The 20,590-nt window shown below is 38.2% G+C and overlaps 1 long non-coding RNA gene across 19 annotated transcripts in view; it reads left to right on the forward strand.

Moving 5' to 3' along the window:
* Positions 1-20,590, forward strand: part of LOC113026395 (uncharacterized) — a 62,755-nt gene that overhangs the window by 32,243 nt on the left and 9,922 nt on the right. For 16 of the 19 annotated variants that reach the window (XR_013910056.1, XR_013910066.1, XR_013910058.1 and 13 more), the window contains one exon: positions 10,188-10,264. This is a non-coding gene — a long non-coding RNA (uncharacterized LOC113026395). Of the gene's footprint in view, positions 1-10,012; positions 10,064-10,187; positions 10,265-20,590 lie in introns of all 19 variants that reach the window. The other 3 variants (XR_013910061.1, XR_013910059.1, XR_013910062.1) reach the window with 1 other exon arrangement.

Here is a 20,590-nt window from a genome sequence, read left to right on the forward strand (position 1 = left end):
TTAACTGATGTGTCACTTAACTGGCCTTGTGATCACTTCTGTCTGTCAGGCAATTAATATCTTGTTGTTAAAATATTTTCTCTTTCTTCTTACATATCATAAAAAGATAATGGGCTTCAAAGTGTGTTGCAAGAGACGACTGTTCATTTCTCACACCCTGCCAGCAGTTTTTTTTTTTTTAACCATGACTGTTCTTTATTTGTATGGCTGACGATACTCTGATTTTGAGTTATTGGTAGATTTGTTAGAATATGTTCAAAATGTACAAAAACCCCAAGAGCTATTCATAATAAATATAATACATTTTTATATCTCTATAAATATTCAGTTATTCTGTGATATTTTATCTCTTTGTGAGCTGATGACACTGATTCTGTTTTGTTATTAATTATTATTATTAGCTATTTTACAGATTAAGTAACATCCCTTAAGGATATCGTTCCACTGTGTGCATCTCCCGAAGTCTGCACTTGCCTATTAATATTGTTGTGACTTTTAGAAACTGTATATACAGTGGGGCAAAAAAGTATTTAGTCAGCCACCGATTGTGCAAGTTCCCCCACCGAAAATGATGACAGAGGTCAGTAATTTGCACCAGAGGTACACTTCAACTGTGAGAGACAGAATGTGAAAAAAAAAATCCATGAATCCACATGGTAGGATTTGTAAAGAATTTATTCGTAAATCAGGGTGGAAAATAAGTATTTGGTCAATAACAAAAATACAACTCAATACTTTGTAACATAACCTTTGTTGGCAATAACAGAGGTCAAACGTTTACTATAGGTCTTTACCAGGTTTGCACACACAGTAGCTGGTATTTTGGCCCATTCCTCCATGCAGATCTTCTCGAGAGCAGTGATGTTTTGGGGCTGTCGCCGAGCAACACGGACTTTCAACTCCCGCCACAGATTTTCTATGGGGTTGAGGTCTGGAGACTGGCTAGGCCACTCCAGGACTTTCAAATGCTTCTTACGGAGCCACTCCTTTGTTGCCCGGGCGGTGTGTTTTGGATCATTGTCATGTTGGAAGACCCAGCCTCATTTCATCTTCAAAGTTCTCACTGATGGAAGGAGGTTTTGGCTCAAAATCTCACGATACATGGCCCCATTCATTCTGTCCTTAACACGGATCAGTCGTCCTGTCCCCTTGGCAGAAAAACAGCCCCATAGCATGATGTTTCCACCCCCATGCTTCACAGTAGGTATGGTGTTCTTGGGATGCAACTCAGTATTCTTCTTCCTCCAAACACGACGAGTTGAGTTTATACCAAAAAGTTCTACTTTGGTTTCATCTGACCACATGACATTCTCCCAATCCTCTGCTGTATCATCCATGTGCTCTCTGGCAAACTTCAGACGGGCCTGGACATGCACTGGCTTCAGCAGCGGAACACGTCTGGCACTGCGGGATTTGATTCCCTGCCGTTGTAGTGTGTTACTGATGGTGACCTTTGTTACTTTGGTCCCAGCTCTCTGCAGGTCATTCACCAGGTCCCCCCGTGTGGTTCTGGGATCTTTGCTCACCGTTCTCATGATCATTTTGACCCCACGGGATGAGATCTTGCGTGGAGCCCCAGATCGAGGGAGATTATCAGTGGTCTTGTATGTCTTCCATTTTCTGATGATTGCTCCCACAGTTGATTTTTTCACACCAAGCTGCTTGCCTATTGTAGATTCACTCTTCCCAGTCTGGTGCAGGTCTACAATACTTTTCCTGGTGTCCTTCGAAAGCTCTTTGGTCTTGGCCATGGCGGAGTTTGGAGTCTGACTGTTTGAGGCTGTGGACAGGTGTCTTTTATACAGATGATGAGTTCAAACAGGTGCCATTCATACAGGTAACGAGTGGGGGACAGAAAAGCTTCTTACAGAAGACGTTACAGGTCTGTGAGAGCCAGAGATTTTCCTTGTTTGAGGTGACCAAATACTTATTTTCCACCCTGATTTACGAATAAATTCTTTACAAATCCTACCATGTGAATTCATGGATTTTTTTTTCACATTCTGTCTCTCACAGTTGAAGTGTACCTCTGGTGCAAATTACTGACCTCTGTCATCATTTTAAGTGAGGGAACTTGCACAATCGGTGGCTGACTAAATACTTTTTTGCCCCACTGTAAAAGATGGAGATAGTACTGTGCCATCACCCATTGGTTTTTGGACCCTACAGTTTTAAGACTTTGTTTTATTGTAGCCAGAACTTACCCTTCTGAAACACTGGTTGGAGTGAGATCAGCAAGGTTCAATAGCAATATGTCGTGGTTTTCGGTAGGGAAAGAGACGACACCTTGTAGAGCAAACAACTTCAACCTTTATTTGTCACTTCCGGTACCCAACACCTTTTCACCATAAAACCGGATATACTTAAACAGATAACACCACATCCTCCTTTCTCAGAAAACAACAACTTATTGAAACATTTACTGCGTAAGGGAAACTGTACTTTCGTTACTTCTTAGAACCTATTGCAGAAACATAGCTACTCTATTTTTAACTCGAGAAGCTTTGCTTTATTTAATCTCACAAGTTCAATCTTTGTGGTTTTACGACAACTCTGCCAGCTCTAGTTCTGACAAGACCTGGGACTTCTGTCTTGGGAGTCAGAGTTGTAGACGTCGATAGGTTGGGAGCTGGCAGGGTATTTTCTCTGGGACTGACGGGGGTAGATGGGGTCTGTAACTTTGGTGTGGACTCTGGCAATGGCTGGGGGTGACGTCTATTTCTCCTGATGGCTCCTGAAGGAGTCTCAACCATATAAGAGCGGGGTGTGGAGTGAGAGGAGATGACAGTCCCTTCACGCCTAGTGTCTGTAATCCACACTGGTTGCCCCGGTGCGAATGGAGGAAGTTCAGTCGCCCGATGTCTCCTGTTGTACGCATCACTGTCCCTCGCCCTTCTCTCTCTCGCTTTTGCCAACACTGTATTCTTATTGGGCAGGCTGGGATTGAGTAGGGAAGGAAGCTGGGGAACTGGCGTGCGCAGTCTCCGTCCCATCAGTAGTTGCGCCGGGCTATATCCGTTAGCCAATGGTGTTGCTCTGTAAGCTAGAAGTGCAAGATATGGGTCTTTTGCCTTCTTTAGCAGGTTTTTCATAGTTTGGACATGACGCTCAGCCTCACCATTGCTCTGTGCAAATCTAGGACTGCTTGTTACATGTCTGAACCCATAGGTTGCTGCAAAGTCTTTGAACTGTTGTCCTGAAAACTGAGGTCCGTTGTCAGTGTAGAAAAGCTCTGGAATTCCATGTCTGGAAAAGACAGATTTTAGGTGTACTATAACATCTTCCGATCTGGTGGGGGTAAGTTTGGCTATTTCCACGAATTTCGAGTAGTAGTCCACCAAAAGCACATAGTTGCTGTCATTGAGTGTAAAAAGGTCTGCACCAACTTTTTGCCATGGCCTCTCCGGGAGTTGGCTTGGCATTAAAGGTTGTACTGGGTTAGTACGCTCTTTGATGCAAATGGTGCAGTTTTTCACAAGTTCATTTATTTGCCCACTCAGACCAGGCCACCACACTGCCTCTCTGGCTCTCTCTCTGCATCTAGACATTCCCTGGTGCCCCTCATGTAGGGCACTTAGGACAGAGTGGCGCATAGCAGTGGGGATTACTAGTCTGGTGCCTTTCAGTAGCAGATTGTCATGTACAGTTAAGGTCTCTCTGTGTGGCCAATATGCTTTAATTGGGCCTATGAGATGGCTATATTCTGGCCAGCAGCTCTGACAAAAAGTCATGACCTCTGAACATATGCTGTCGGTTTTTAACTGTTCTTTTACCTGTGTGATGTATGTCGAGGTAGCAGGCATGCATTTGACAATTTCATCCACATAAATATTTGTGTCTTCCAGAAATTCGGCTGTAGCTTTTGAATCAGGGTCTTGGTTAATGGGTGCACGTGACAGTGCATCTGCTGTGAGGAGTGCGTTACCAGGAGTGTGTGAGATGGTGTAGCTGTACCTCATAAGCCTTAGGCGGAATCGTTGGATCCTGGGTGGAAGCTCGGTTAGGGCTTGCTGGCCTAACAGGCTGATGAGTGGCTTGTGGTCAGTCTCTAAGGAGAAGTGTCTCCCGATGAGGAAATCTTTGAATCTTTCACACCCCCATGTTAATCCAAGCGCCTCCTTCTCCACCTGTGCATACCTCTGTTCTGTTTCCGTTAAAGAACGAGACGCATATGCAACAGGTCTCCATTGCTCTCCCTCTTTTTGAAATAGGACTGCTCCCAGTCCATAGGAGGAAGCATCTGCAGACAGTTTTAACTCTTTGTTTGGGTCATAGAGTGCAAGAATGGGATTGACGTCAGATCGCCTTTCAGCTGCTTGAATGCTTTTTGCTGTGCGCAGCTCCAAACCCACTGATTTTTCTTCGAGAGCAGGTCTCTCAGGGGCTTATCTTTTTCAGCAAGTCCTGGGTTAAATTTGCCTAATTGGTTTACCATCCCAAGAAAGCTGCGCATTTCACTGACGTTTGATGGCTCTTTCATTTCTGAGATTGCTCTAATTTTGTCTGGGTCAGGCTGCACTCCTTCCGCAGACAAGATGTGTCCAAGAAACTTCACTTCCTGTTTGCTCAGCTCACATTTCTGCATGTTTAGTGTGACGCCGGCCTCTTGAAGTTTACTGAGCACTGTGTGCAGTCTGGCATTGTGCTCCTGCTGATCCTGTCCCCAAATGAGAATATCATCCATGTGACAGACCACGCCTGGCAGCCCATTAAGGATTACTGACATTCTACGCTGAAAATGTTCTGGGGCAGACGCTATTCCAAAAGGAAGTCTGTTGAAGTAGAAGCGCCCAAAGCGTGTAATGAATGTCGTGTAGTGTGCTGACTCTGGTGACAATGGAACCTGCCAGAAGCCTCTGTTTGCGTCCAACTTGCTGAAGACTTTAGCTCCCGCCAGAGAACCTAGAGTCTGTTCAACCGAAGGCAGGATGTACTTTTCTCTGCACACTGCTTCGTTGAGGTGGGTGAGGTCGACACAAATACGTACTGAGTCGTTTTTTGCTGGCACCGGGACCATTCCTGCGCACCACTCCGTTGGTTCTTCTACTCTGCTGATTACTCCCATGGACTCCATTCTTTCCAGTTCCTGTTTCACTTTTCCTAACAGTGGAATGGGGACCCGTCTCGGTGTGGCCAGGGAAAAAGGCACAGCCTCAGGCTTCAACTTAATTGAATAAGGTTGTTGCATTAAGCCTAAACCCTGACACAGTTTCGGGTATTTTTCGTGCAGCACATTCATGTCAATACTGTCGGCTCTACACACTAGGTTCAGCTTGACACTCGCCGGCCTGCTTAACAGTGCTACGTGCAAATGTATGATAATGTACACATTTTCCTGTATTCCCTGTTCACCTTTGCAAAGTGTTTCTCTGCTCATACCCAACACGTCAAGTGGGGAACCACTCGGACCAAACAACGATCTATCTGGTTTGCATAACCCTGTCTCGTTCTGGTTTATGCTGTAAAACGTCTGGGCAGGGATAACAGATACGTCAGCTCCTGTGTCTATCTTAAATCTGACCTTGTGGTTTCTGATAGTGAGATCTGCATACCAAGGATCTGAGCCTACGTCTACAGAACCAAGAAACACGGGTGTAACATCGCTTTCTTCGGCTTCTATCACATGCACAGATTTAACAGATTTACACACTTTACTGAAATGACCTCTTTTACCACATGAGTGACAAAATACATCTTTCGCTCGGCATTGATCTTTACCATGTGCAGGGGTTTTCCCACACCTGTAGCATGATCTCCCATTAGATGTTTTGTCCTTTGATGTGTATTTGCGATCTCCACGGGGTCTGAACGTTGAATGCCTTTGTTCCTTGTGCTTAGCTGACACAGCGTCTATTTCCATTTTATTTTCCCCTCTGATGTCCGACTGCTGCTTCTTGATGGCTTCCGACTGCCTGGCTTGGTTAACCGCTTTCTCTAACGTCAAATCTTTGTCCATTTGAGGTCTCTCCGCTAGGCTGATGTCCTTCAGACCCACGACGAGGCGATCTCTTATTAACTCATCGTGCAGCGCACCATAACTGCAGTTTTCCGCTAAAGCGTAAAGTGCAGTGACAAACGAGTCTACAGTTTCATTAGCTTGCTGTGTTCTCTGATTAAAGCGGGCTCTCTCGTAGATAATGTTTTTTCTGGGAACAAAGTACATCTCCAAAGTGTCTCTTACTGCTTGATACTGCTGTCTCTGTATGTCAGATAATGCTTGTCCTCGGAGGATATCATCTGCTTCATCCCCCATGCAGTAGATGAGAGTGTTCACCTGGTTAGCCTCGGAGCTAAGGTGTAGGTTGCTTGCGAGTCGAAATCTTTCAAACCTCCTTATCCATTTTTCCCAATGCTGTGGCTTCGAGAAATCGAACAGCTCGGGGGGCTGGATGGTGAAAGTGGCATTCGGGGGTAGGTTGGCGTTAGCATTGTAGCCGCCGTTAGCTCGCTGGTGGGGCGGTGGCGTGCGAGGCCGCGTAACTGTTGCGCTAGCTCCCGCTTCTTCGTCCGACATCTTTCGTCTCGAGAAAACTCTTTATCACTCCCAAAGTCGCTTGCTGTCACTCCCCGATGATAAGGCACTTACATCCATCCCACTCCTGACACCATGTCGTGGTTTTCGGTAGGGAAAGAGACGACACCTTGTAGAGCAAACAACTTCGACCTTTATTTGTCACTTCCGGTACCCAACACCTTTTCACCATAAAACCGGATATACTTAAACAGATAACACCACACAATACATTCATTGAAAATATGAGTTTAATGCAGAGGCACACAAGTCTGCCAATTAGTGCGAAGTAACAATGTAGCAAAATGCAAGTGTTTCATTCAATAAAAGTGAAGCATAAACTTCTTGTACAGGCTTTACTACTCAGCAAGCCATTTTATTTTTTTTAAGAAAGTTTCCATTAAAAATCCTCTAAAGGGTCCCATCACAATCATCACAGAGGTCCAGTTCAATGACCCATGGACCTACAGCTGTGTGTTAGCAACTTATCAATTAAAGGAGGTACACCCATAAATTTGAGTCCTAATTGTGTCTGTGCTACTATGCTATAAACAGACTTTTTTTTCCCATGGGAGTCTGTGAGGGCTGACTTGAATTGGAAGGCAGCTTCAAGTGAAGACTCAAACAACTGCAGATTTTGGCGCTTTTCTGTTGGCCTCATCTTTTTGTGCCACAGGTTGCTATTTTGTCTTAAGTGAGGATGAGGATGAAATTCTGGGACTGTAATCTGTAAATGTCAAAAGTTACACACGCTCCAGTATTAGAGGTGTTCTCTTTGCTGTGATATGTTTGTGGCTTTGGTGCTGAAATTGTTTTGTTTTTTTTAAACATTTTTATTCTCTTCATGTTAGAATGCTAAAATAGTTTTTAAATTACTCATGGATCTAAAATATAACATTTAATAAAAATATTTGCCTTCTTTTACCTTTGTTGACTTACAAAAATAGAGGTAATCAGGTGTGCTATTGTTTTGAGTTCTGTGGTTGAACTTTTGGTTTGAGCTGTCTAAAATTTACTGTTCCATCAAAGCATTATGAGTAAATCCACAAAGTGTTTGGTTTTCTAAATTTGTCAATCGTATGCAGTACTTTGGATGCTATGGCAACCATCCAGCTGTTTCAGCTTCCCTACTGATGTCATCCACACTTTTACATGGTTATGCCACTTGAGCCTTGAAAGACAAGACAAGCTTTTACACTTACAAATATTACATTATCATTATTTTGCAACTCTACTGAGACTTTTCCTCCCCTTGTCATAAGCTTTTTCATTATGTATTGAGTCTGGAGTAGTAAGATTTCATTTGTTATATGGTTTAATATGAGTTGAAATGAGAAGTCCAAACACGCTGTCATGTTTTTATCTCTTTAACACAATTTCTAATTACTGTAAATGCGCTTCATGCTGATTCACTTTTCAAGTATTGTTTCATAGAGTTATATGACATTGTGAGAGTTCTCAGGTTATTTTCCCGGGCTATGTGTGGGTATCGATACTATCTTCTTCAGCTGAGGTGTGTAAATCTCCTGTCATCTGACTCACAGGTGGAACTATTAAGGGACTAATAGTGGGACTATTTCCTGTGTTTTGATTTCCTGTTTAGAGTGTTGCACAAATTTTAAATCCACAGTATTCCCTGATCAGGATAGTTTAAGGATTAAATGTAATCCCAGGAAGTTGATTCTCTTCACGCGGACGCAGCATTTTCAGTTGCAGAAACGTTTTGCCAAGTGACCTCTTCAGTCTCAGCTGACTGCAGGTTTTCCCAACCTGACCAACAGTATATTTGCAAAATGACTGAAACTAGCAGACTGACTAACAATGGGCCGTGAGCTCAGTGAAACTGAAACTGTCATGATGTCCAAAACATCATGACCACTGATCAATGGCCATGAGTGCCATTCGCAGAGTTGGGGAATGGCTGTAGTTCCAGCATTGTAAGATGGTGAACTCAACTGAACTCTTTCAGGAATGGTTGTTCTCTTTTCCCGTTTTAGCATCTTACAATGCTGCACACCCATTCCCTAATTACCCCCCTTCATGACATTTTGTATATTAACGATCATGAAACAGAACTCACAGCCCATTAGTAGGCAATGGTGTTAGTTTTGGTCATTATGCCAATATACTTTTTATAAGGCTGGAGAAAGCTGCAGTCAGCTGCGACTGAAGAAGCCTCTTGGATGAGTGACGAAATGGTTTCGCCACTGAAACTGCGGCGTCCAGATGAGCAGAATCAATTTTCTGTGATTTCCTTACCTGGATGATTGAGTGTGAATCAAGACCTTGGCTGTAATATTGTGTCTTTAGTTTAGGCTATAACCTTCAAGCCCCTTCTCACACATGTACGATACCTGCGTATGCAAACACCTCACATGATCATGTAAAGTTATGCCAGGTACTTGTTTCAGTAAGCATAAGGGGTACCCAAGATATGTGTTTGATTAGTCTATGTTAATGTATGTCCCAGTTAGAGTACATAAATAACATGCTCCTCATATGAAGCAGCTCTCTTGCTCAAATCCTTGATCATCATGGCACAGACTCTTGGTCAGCATTTGCTTTCTTACAGCTAACAAGCAAAAGAAAAACACCCTTTTCTGGAAAATAAAAACAACTCCTTTTTTGGATTAGGCTCATCTAAAAAATGTGGAAAATACTCTTGTTGTTTTTTTACAGCTGATTATTTTGATAAAAGAAGGGCAATTTGAGCCTTTGTTACCTTTGAGAACCATGATAAAACTATTAATTTGACAGTAATGTCTATTAAATTTAAGGTTGTTTGGTATAAAGTTGGCATATTTTTAAAAAGACGTGTGGCTCTGTGTAGACATTTATCCATGTAATAGTAAAGGACAAAAAGGCACAGTTTAGATCACCTCGCCTGCATGTCCTGTAGCCGCCTTTCCACCACCTTGTTCCACCCTTCTGTCTGGTTAGGGGAGCACTGAGCGACACTTTTACTGACAATGTATTTGACTTTGAATCTGAGGCTTTTATCTGTTGTCTAGCCTCACCTAACCAACACAGATCTGCTTTTTTTGTCAAGTGAGTCAAAAAAATTGCTTGTCCAAATAGGTGGTCATGAAAAGTGATTCAGCAAAGTAGGAAGGAGGGAGGAACACATGCACTCAGACAAAAACACACACACACACACACACACACACACACACACACACACACACACACCAGTGCATGTCCGGACGTCAACAGCACTCTGAGGGTGTCTCTGTGGCTTCATAGACAGAGATGAATAAAGCATCACAGCATACAATCCATTTAATTCTCACACAGACGCACGCAAATGCACAAATATAAATAGACAAAATTTCACATCCGAGCCTTTCTTCCTCTAACCCATGCAAACACTTACGTCAGCGGGTTAAATTATTCCTTGAAATATTTCACTGATGCTGTCCCATCAATGGGCATACATGCACATGCACATGCACACATGCATATGTACAGACAGGAGCTATTAATGGTTTTCCTGTTTTGCAGCTGTTACTTTGAGGACTGAACTGTCGATGAGACAAAACAACTTTTAATAGAGTAACTTCACTTTACTTTTTAATTTAGTCAGTTCAAACTATAAAGTCAAACTATAGCTTAGTCTCATACCTCAACTTTATTTAAATAAATATTTCTTTTCTCTTTTTTCTTTTTTCCAAAACAGGAGATGTTCACGAACAAGTTGAATCAGACGTGATAACAAACTGTTCCTCACTTTGTCTTCACAGTTAATGGATGACGGTAAACACACACACACACACACACACACACACACACACACACACACACACACACACACACACACACACACACACACACACACTACTCTCTCGCAAGTGTTTGCATATGTCAGGAATACACAATTTCACAAGTAAATTCTCACTCGTATACTGATGCTTTTGTACAGTTACTGACTCACTCTCACACTCTCTCTTCCACTTGATCTCTCGTCATCATCCCTCTCACTGCACGCACACACACACACACACACACACACACACACACACACACACACACACACATTTATTAATAAATCTGCTGAAGTACTATCTTGTTTATTTTTTCCCAACATGTAACGTAGTCTAAAACAGTAACAGTGAACAAGCGGACTTTTAACATTATCATTCATTCATGAACACAGGTATGCACAAATAACCATGTTTAAAAAAAACTAAATATTATCATTTGCTTTTAATCATAAATAATTAAATATCTTATTTTAATTAAATCACACTGTCATATTATTTCAGTCAGTATTTATTTGGTTTTGTAACATGGGGCGATGAAATTATTATTTAAATTATTTTTTTAGTGATTATCATATAAAAAATAAATAAATAAAAATTTAACCGTGTTCTAACTACCAAATAACATTATTTTGGAATTTGTGGAAAAAGCAATTTAGGTCTGATGCAACTTAAAGAAGCAGCATGTGAGTGTGAAGAGAAACACTAATCAGAGAGTTTTACAATAATGCAGATGTTAAACCATTTTGTGAAAGTAGTGATCCCTTATAGCTTACGGCTTTGAAAAATTCAAAGATTTAATTTTTATGAAATTAAAAGTTAAATAAAAGTGTTTGAGGTAAGGATAAGAAAAAAGATTAAGCAGTGTGTGTGTGTGTGTGTGTGTATGTGTGTGTGTGTATGTGGCTGAAGGTGGGGGTGGATCATTTTAAACCACATGTAGCCAAATAAATACGCTTTTTAAAATGTATGCTTGTATTTTCTCATAACTATAACTTCTCTTCTTACAAACAAGAAAGCACAGATGCAGACAAACATGACAAAATATGTAGCTGCTGTTTTATTGTTTAATCTTTCTATTAATAACAACTCATCCAGAAACTACAGTCCTTTCATCAACTGTTTCAGATCCATTGTATTGTAATTCATGTGTTGTCTGATGTATTTAACATTTTGAATGTGAGTTTACTTATATACTGAGTCCACATGAGGCCTTTTCCTTCAGAGACTACAAAATTATATTTGCCTCAAAAAACACTATCAGTAGCTACAGCAACACACAGAATATTTCATTAAAACTCCCTCACTGACACTTGCAACAAAAATTAGAGGCTCCTGACTGAGTTTTCTTCTGGGTACATTTTATCTCAAAACTTAAAGGACTAATGCATAAAAACAACATATGACTTTTTCTTATAGTTATAATGGTTCTAAAAAATATTTGGGAAGAGAAAAAAAAACAGAACTAGAAATTGCTGCAATTTTTTAACATTTAAGACATTTTGAACTTTGCCTTTTCATGGGTTTTACCACGTGTGCACCACGTATCAAAATGTATAATTAGTCAAGGTAAACCTAGAAGAAAATATAGAACTTTAAGGTGAATTTATTAGCAGCAAATCTTAATCTTTGATTTTAAGTTTTGTTTGGGCAGGATAATTTCTGCTCTTGTAGCAGGTTATGTCCTCCATTACTGTAAATGTTGCTTTGTGGGACACATAATTTTTTCAGTAGTAGGCCCAAGAGCAGGCAACAGAGACAGTTAATATACATTCAAGATTTATTGGAAATTCACTTACCTGCCACCGCACAGATGTAACCAGCATTATTTGTTCTGGAGGTATAAGTTCAGCTGGAACAATGTGAAAGATTTTAAAAGCCATTAGTGTCATATCAGGAAACAAAGGCCACAGGCCTTAGCCAAACAAATTTAGGATCAATTCTTGTAAAATTTTTATAAATAATATGTCTGAACGACATAAAAATATTATTCTCTGAAACATTCAATTTGAAATAATTCACAGTCTAACTTTAAATGAGGCCTCGACTAAAGTTCAATCAAAGCCTAAAAATTATGTGCATTGAAATCCTATGGAGCTAAAGAATGAGGCACCACGAGGCTCACTGATCGCTAACTCTCAAAATGTTCCTGTCTTGAGCCTCTTGAGGAACGTGTTAACATATGAGAGGTACAGGTTAATGTAGAAGCAACAAAGTAAATATATGGGAAAAATAATTTTGAGAAAAGTATTGTTTTAAGGAGGACTTGACCTACCTTGATCACTTTTCACTCAGATAATAACACAAGACCTTACTGCAATACGATGATTTCAGTATATTTAAATGTTTTCTTTATTCTAAACATTTAGAGTTAATACAGATTGGTTTGTGTTTTATGTAGAAGACTGTAATTGCAATCTAGAAGAAGACTCACCGTTAGACTGAAGGAATTTAGAGGATTTAGAGAAAAGGGTAACTGTGCACATACTGTGGGGTGAATATCGAGACATACACCTAGACTGACTATGAAATTTAACATCTTCAAGGTCACTTGTGTAAAGTCGCAGTTAAAACCAAAAATATATTTTTCTCAATTATATCTAGGAGTCTTAATCTTCCTAAATCAGTTTTACAATAGTTTTATTGAAATTACTTACATTTTTAATAAACTTTGAGAATGACCGATTGCATAGTGGCAAATACATATACAGGCACACACACACACAAAAACACACACATAAATCAGTTTATAAATTTTGTTAATAAATTTATTTAGTAAACACAAGTAGTAACTAGTAACAGAAATGAAGGTTTAGATAAGCAGTTCATGAAGGTTCTCACTAAATTTAGACTCACCCACTGAGGGGAAAATTGTATTATTCAATTACTGCGTGTATCTAAACGGTAGACAGAAAAGTGGTCAACAGGAGACCAAATAAGAGTAGTTATAGCAGCAAATTATATGTGAACCTAACTCCAGCTTCCTGCGTACACTTTACAGATTTGCCCATTAAAGACAGCCCTTTTTACAGGAAAATCTGAAAAACAAACTGTTTTTTTTTCCTTTTTTGCTCTGAAACAGCATGCTATTTGAAGTTTATGCAGTCACCTTTGAAAGAGTTTTATAACCACAGAGGTCAACAAGGATTCTCGGTTCAAAACCAGCAGTAAACATTAAAACATGGTTGTGTTGTCCACAGGGAAGAGTAAAACTTAAATCTACACGATGTAGTTCTTCTCAAAGCCAGGTATGCATACACTCATTACAGCTTGAAAGAGAAAGAAATACAAAAATATTGTCACATTTTACACCAAGCTTTTTTGATTAAATGATTTTTTGCACAGAATGTTACAATTACCTCACTAATAGACATTTATTTGTGTATAAAAACAACATAATTTTGATTGAAAATCATTAAAAAAAAGCTTGAGCTGACAAACTGCATCACAGTTTCACTAAGCCTAGAGCAAACAAGCAGTGAGTCAGCATAGGAAATAATGGTGTAAGTAATATAAATTAAAATATATTTTAAAAAACCCCAACTCTTTTCAACTTATCGGATCTTTATAACATATGAGGATCATAGTACGAGCAGTGTGACTTGAATTGTCCAGACATGTACAGTATTCTTAATCTGCTGTCTTAATTTGCCATTAGGATGTGAGTCAGACAATATCAGGAAGATTTAAGGTCTTACTTCAGGAAAAAGGGCTGGGAATTTGATCTCCAAGATCATCATTACTCCTTTTAGTCATTTTAGCTAAAATGCATAACTAAAATCAGTATAATTTTATTTAGTCTAAGTTGTAAGGAAGTTAATGGATCAAATCTATTTTTTTTTTCACAGTTTGCTCTCATACCTATACTGTTGATGGTCTGCAATAGCATTTTAACATATATTTGGAATTTGATTCTTGGATGGGTCTAAGGTGCACACAAGCAAAGAAGAAATCAACAGTGTCACCAAAAAGCTCATTAAAATCTTTACAGGTTCCTACAAAAGTTCAGCTTACAGATCATAGCAATGAGACAAGAACATAAAAAGCACTGCACGTACTTCTACACTATGAAAGAAAATGCAGAAATGATTCTGTAAGTATACAGATGATCTTTTCTCAGCCTGAGATGACTCAGACAAAACTAAATAACTTTTTTCTTTCTCTCTGTCACAAGCCTGTACAATCTTAAACGGTGTCCACATACTATGTGCGGATGCCTCTGATCTGGAGCTGCCTGTTTTTTGTTTGTTTTTCTTATTGTTCTTTTAAGAGGAAGCTACTTGTGGATGTTGTGGGCACATATTTCCTTTGATTTTACTCACGAGTGTATATTGTGTTAAACTGTACAAAGTGTCCAAAATGTGCTTCTTGGGTATTCGTCACATTGTCAGGACACTTTAATTGATAAAAAGTCAAAATGGTGCATTTAAAATAGCGCAAACATCTTGGTGGCCATGTTTACTATTTCCTCTAGTTTAAGATAAAAATCTATTAGTAAAACATATAATTTCTTTTAGTTGGTTAACAACAGTGCTGACCCTAATCCAACAGTCCACACTGGCTGCTATATTGTTTATGGGATGTGTTAGAAATTTAAATTTATACTTTAAATTTGAAGCTCGGACAGGATTAAGATGAAAGCAGACAAGAAGGAAAACGACAATGGGACAAAGTTATACTTGCAAAGCCTAAAAATGTTTTGAGATTCTAATAAAAAGTTCATGTCACAGATCAAAACAAGAGAAAATGTATATGCTGGACAATGTATTTTTTTAAATAAACGAGTACAAATGCATACAGTTGAGTACAAATAATCTTACAAATAATTTTACTTAGAAAAGGCAATTTTCCTTCACTTCTATATCTTCGTCACTTTGGTGGAAAGTACAATTATGTTCACCTGCTCCGCTTTTCCTGTTATTTTCATTTCAAGAGGTCAGAGCTAAGCTTGTAAACTAACGAGTTTTAATGGACTCTTGTGTGCTTAGAGACTTCTGAGTGGTTTTGTCTGCTTACTTGGAAAAAGATTTCTTTGCTTTTATTGACAGGTAACATTCAATTGTTCAGTGAACTTGTAAACAAACTTCTTCTCATCACACTATCAGGAAACTCTTTAATTTGTCGAAAGTCAAAAAATAAAATATAAAATAAAATATAACATTTATAGATAAACTGGAACAACTATGATTGCCTTTAATTGGAAGTAAATTTTAGAAACTTAATTGATCAAATTCCCAGTCTTCCCAAGCACGTTTGCTCCACTATGCTCTCTCCACAGGACAGAGCAGATGTCCATTTACACTAAACGTCCACTCATGTGGCTTGTCGTAATGTAAATAATATAGAAAGAGTAATTTTAGGGTCACCAGATGTGTAGTTACCAAAGCTTTATACCTGTAGACCTTCTCACAGGTATGAACACTGAGTTGCTGGGACACAAAAGCTAATTTACACATTATAATGATGATACAGGAACAAGAGAATTTGAAGATACTTGCACAATGAATTTATTTAAACAAAAGAGTACAAAAAATGTAAAATACAAAAACTGATTCTTAAAAAGAATCTTCTCAGGCTGACCTGATTCAAAGAATACAAGGGTACGTTTTAAAAAGTGTATTTACTTTGGCTACGTGTGGTTTAAAATGATCCTCCAGCCACACACACACACGCACAAACGCACACACACGAAATGCTGCCTTTCCATTTTCCATTTATCACTCATAAAATCTCAAACGTCATATGTGGAAATGTCCCTGCCCTGCAGCTGCTCTCTGTTTGTTCTTGTTCTTGTTGTTTTTCTTTTCTTTTCTTGTTTTTCATACGTTTCCTTCCTTTGGATGTTTTTAGCACTACTTTACTTCGTAAACAAGGTAATTTACTCAGGGCATAAATGTGAGTTCTTATGTACTGAGGGTTTGACACTGGTTGCCTCAAGCCCACCTGATTATGGTGAGTTATGAACTTTTTTGAGTGTCAAAAAGAAAAAAGATTTTTCAAATAACTTAAATATTCTGTCTGTCAAACTAAGACATATATTTATTTTTCTGTCTAATTTAGCTTCTACTTTTCCTTAATTCAGTTTAATGTAGAACTTGGACAGGAGAGAGAAAACCAAAAAAATAAAACTGAGTAACCAACCTTTTTTGTGTTTAGAACCATTGGTTTTAGTTTCATGTAGTCATTCAGTGTAGTTATTGGTTGTAGTCTGAACACAGCAGCAGTGATAAACAGGGTGCATGAATGATGACGTATATACATTCTTTTAGCTCATTTATTTTTCTTGTGTAAATGCAGTTTTTCCTGTTTTGATGATGATGTTTTGATGCATTTAGTCTTTTTTGTACTGTCTCCCTGACATGAAAATTCAAGTACAGTGTAGCTCTAGAAAAATAAACAGGATCAGCTGATCATCACAGATCACCCAAGAGCCTCCCCACAAGGTTTTAGGATACTAATGTGCAGGTTTAATTTTATGACTAACCTGGTTAGATTCTTCCAGCCATACCCCCTCCATACTTTGAACTAAATGATCCAGAAAGATGTGCTCTAAGTTGTGATACTAAACAGTGCATAAACAGGGGGGAAAACTGGACAGGAGACTAAAATAAGAAGGATTCAGGGTTTGTGTTTCCTTGACTAAAAGCTGTGTTACACAGATACACTGATTACAATTAAAGAAAACCACTAAAAAAGCATGTTAAAAGCAGTATAATACAACTGTCAGCTCAATTTATGACACACATGAAAAAAAGAGTAAAAAAAAAAAACAGAAACTAAGCTTTGACTGTGTTTCAACAAATCTAGTCACAAAGAATGTGATAAATTATACTGGAAACAACTGAATTAAAAGATTAAGACATGCGGCTAAATACTTTGACCATATAGTGTACATGACATTGTCAGGATACTTATTTAAGAAAAAAGCATAGAATTGAAATAGTCCTCTCATTTACTACTTTCATTAATTCTAGATTTTAAAAAAATGCAATAAAACAAAACAAATTAGATTCAAATTATTTAGAGATCACTTTTGGAAAACCATCACATCAAATCCACTGTCTTTTCCCAGTATGCCACTCCACTACAGTCTTTCCACAGGATCAGAGCAGTGCTAAACTCATATGTGTCTTACTTAGTGGTGTGCATCAGTAATTCAACATTATAATTTAAATTTGCAGCGTGTAACCAAACTGACAAATTGCAAAGCCTGTGCTTTATTATTTTAGATTTTAACATAACTTATTAAAACAAAGGAGTAAACATAAATACAAACAATCTTCAAAGTAATTTTTCTTCACTTGCATGTGTACTTCACCTTTGCATAAATTCTAATTGTGTGACTGTCTTCAAGTGTTCATCTTGTCTTATTATTTTCATTTTTCAAGAGACTGACGCTAAATTTGCAAACTAAAGAGTTTTAATGGAGTCTTGTGTACTTAGAGACTTCTGAATGGTTATGTGCAGATTTTTGTCTTTGCTTTTCCCAACAGATGACATTCAATGAACTTGTAAACAAAGCTCCTCAGCTGTTGGGCACTCAAATGTATAAATAAAAGAAATCTAATTACATTTAGGCAAAACTGGAATGTGGAAAATGAACAGATTAAATCCACTGTCTTTTCCCAGCATATTCACTACACTAGTTTTTCCACAGCACTAAACAGTATTGCATTTAATCCAGCAGTCCAGACTTACAGCTTGTTTACTGTTGATTGTTTATGGTATCTTTTTAACTTTAAAGTTACAGTTTGGAAAAGAGTACGATGCAAGCAGGTAAAGAAGAAAAAGGTTTAAACAAACTTTGAAAGCAAACCTGCTTAAAGGTTCATCTCACATATGATAATGTTTAGATAAAAACGGAGAAAAAATTCAGTTAATTTATTAAATAGAAATGAATACAAAGAATCTTAGAGATAATTCTGTTCTCAGAAGCTCCAATTTTCCTTCACTTCCACATCCTTTTCCCTTATGTGAAAAGTGTAATTGTGGGGAACTCTTCAGCTGCTTCAGCAGTCCTGTTATTTTCTTTTCTAATAAGGCTGGAGCTAAATTTGTAAGCTAAAGAGTTTTAATGGATCCTTCTGTACCTGAATGCGTCTCAATGGTTTTGTTTGCTTTCTTGGAAATTGTTTTCTTTGCTTTTATCTATAGGTAACATTAAGTCACTTAGCAAACTTGTAAACAGAGCTCTTCTCTTTTTGGACACTCATCACACACGAGTACAATTAAAACAATGCACGCATCATCACGTGTGCGACCTCCAGTAGTTTAAGATCTAATTTATACATAAAATAAAACAAATGCGATTATGTTTAGCTGTAGCTGGAGTAAAATGTAAGCAGACAAAGACAACATGCATTTTTACATGTATTCTGCTTACAGGGAGGGCCTCAGCTTTCCATCTATCACTATCACATGATTTCAGATTGAATAAAAATGAATGTCCTTGGTCTGCAGCTGCTCTTTGCTCTCTCTTTATCCTGGTTCTTGTTTTTAGAGGTGGCACCAAAACTTTGAGCAAATGTTTTTGGTTTTGAACAGCAAAGTTTTTGAATGTTGGACCTGTTATTGTGCAGATATGGACAGATGTGTTCTGTGCTGTTAATGACAGATCAACCTTTGCTCAACATTCAGTGCTGATCAAATGTTTTGCTACTGCACGTACATCACATTGTCATGACATACTTTAGTTTGTTGAGTCAAAAGGTTTTTCATCTGTCTCACAGCTCCATAGAGCTGATGAATCCCATTTTTAGGCAATAATATTTTCATAATTTTCATAATTTCCTCTTTTTAATATATATTTTAGATGCTATGAAAAGTCACAAATACTCACACTACCTTTACTAAAAGGGGCATTTTGCTATTTTATATGTGAATTCACAACATACTGACTGTTTGACATAACTTTAAGCTCATCTGATTGTAGGAAAACTGTTGAACGTAATAACGAATACAGGATTTTTAAACAACTTTATATTTTGTCTCTAATGTAGTTAAGTGTCTCTAACTCTCATTAATTGCTGGCTTGGGTATAAGTCAGAAAAAAATAAACAAAACAACAGCAGCTATCCAAACTTAGGAAAAGCAAACCCTCTTGTGTCCTAATCATCTTGATAGGACATGGTCACTGTAGGGCCTCCTGTACTGTTTCAGCATCATTAGTCATTTGCGTTCATGAATAACCTGTTTAGATCATTTTATACTGCTGTGATTTAGGATTTTTACACTTCACTGTGCAAATTTCATGCTGTTTTAATCTAAAACTTCAGTCCTATGCTTACTTACCTACTTCGGAATACCGAGTTTCATCATGTCTCCTTTATGGATTAACTGAAGGCTGACATGATGATTTGAGTTACACCATTCAAAGCCATGTTGAGGAAAATTTGTAAATCTTTTTTTATACAATAGCATCTTTTTTTACCTGCTATGGTACATACTTCAGTATTTTTCTTTGTCAATTTTTAAAAATGTTTTCAGTTTCTTACTTAACTATGAAACCATATGCAACACAGCTTAATACTTTTTCTTCGTTGTGTATATTTTCCTAACTGTGATTCTCTGTCGAGGCTTATGCATTCTACACATGTAGCTAAATCCATAACTGTTTTAATGGATGAGTATGTTGATATTTTATTATTTTATTTTGGGGGGGTTTTCTCTCTCTCTCTCTCTCACACACACTCACACACACACACACACACACACACACACATACACACAAAAAAAGAACGTAGATATCAACTTTAAAGTAATTTCATGCAGCTAGTCATTGGTTGGCTATAACTTAGCATGCAGACTTATTCATCCACTATCTGGAAGGTTGATGGTTCAATCCCCTGCTCAGTCTACAAGATGCTGGTCCCCAGAAAACTGCACATTGATATATCTTCAGTGTGTATGACAGAAAAATATGAAATAAGTTCTATGGGAGTACTGTTTGTAGTTTATAAAGTTTTTTGGGGGGTAGATTAAAGGTCTAGAAAGGACATTGCAAGAAATTGTAATCAACGTTCCATTTCCACACTACCATGGGATTAAGAACCACACAATATTTATTTGGTTTTACAAAAGAGGTAAGAGTTACTTCAGCTGTACCCTGTGTTGGCTCTTTCAAGCAAGTTAATTTAATACTGGTGCCTGACTGTGGGACTGTTAACAATCACCAGGAGTGCAGAAACTTTTCTGTCATGAATACAAAGATTCAGTGCTTAATGTGCTGAGATCAAACAGGGAGGAGTGTTATTTCCTTTAAGATCTTATATGCTCTTACTTGTTTGTGGAGATTTTTATGATTTAAAGGATTAGAAACAAA

The sequence above is a fragment of the Astatotilapia calliptera genome, chromosome 7 (assembly GCF_964374335.1).
Source record: "Astatotilapia calliptera chromosome 7, fAstCal68.1, whole genome shotgun sequence".
NCBI classification, from domain to species: domain Eukaryota; kingdom Metazoa; phylum Chordata; class Actinopteri; order Cichliformes; family Cichlidae; genus Astatotilapia; species Astatotilapia calliptera.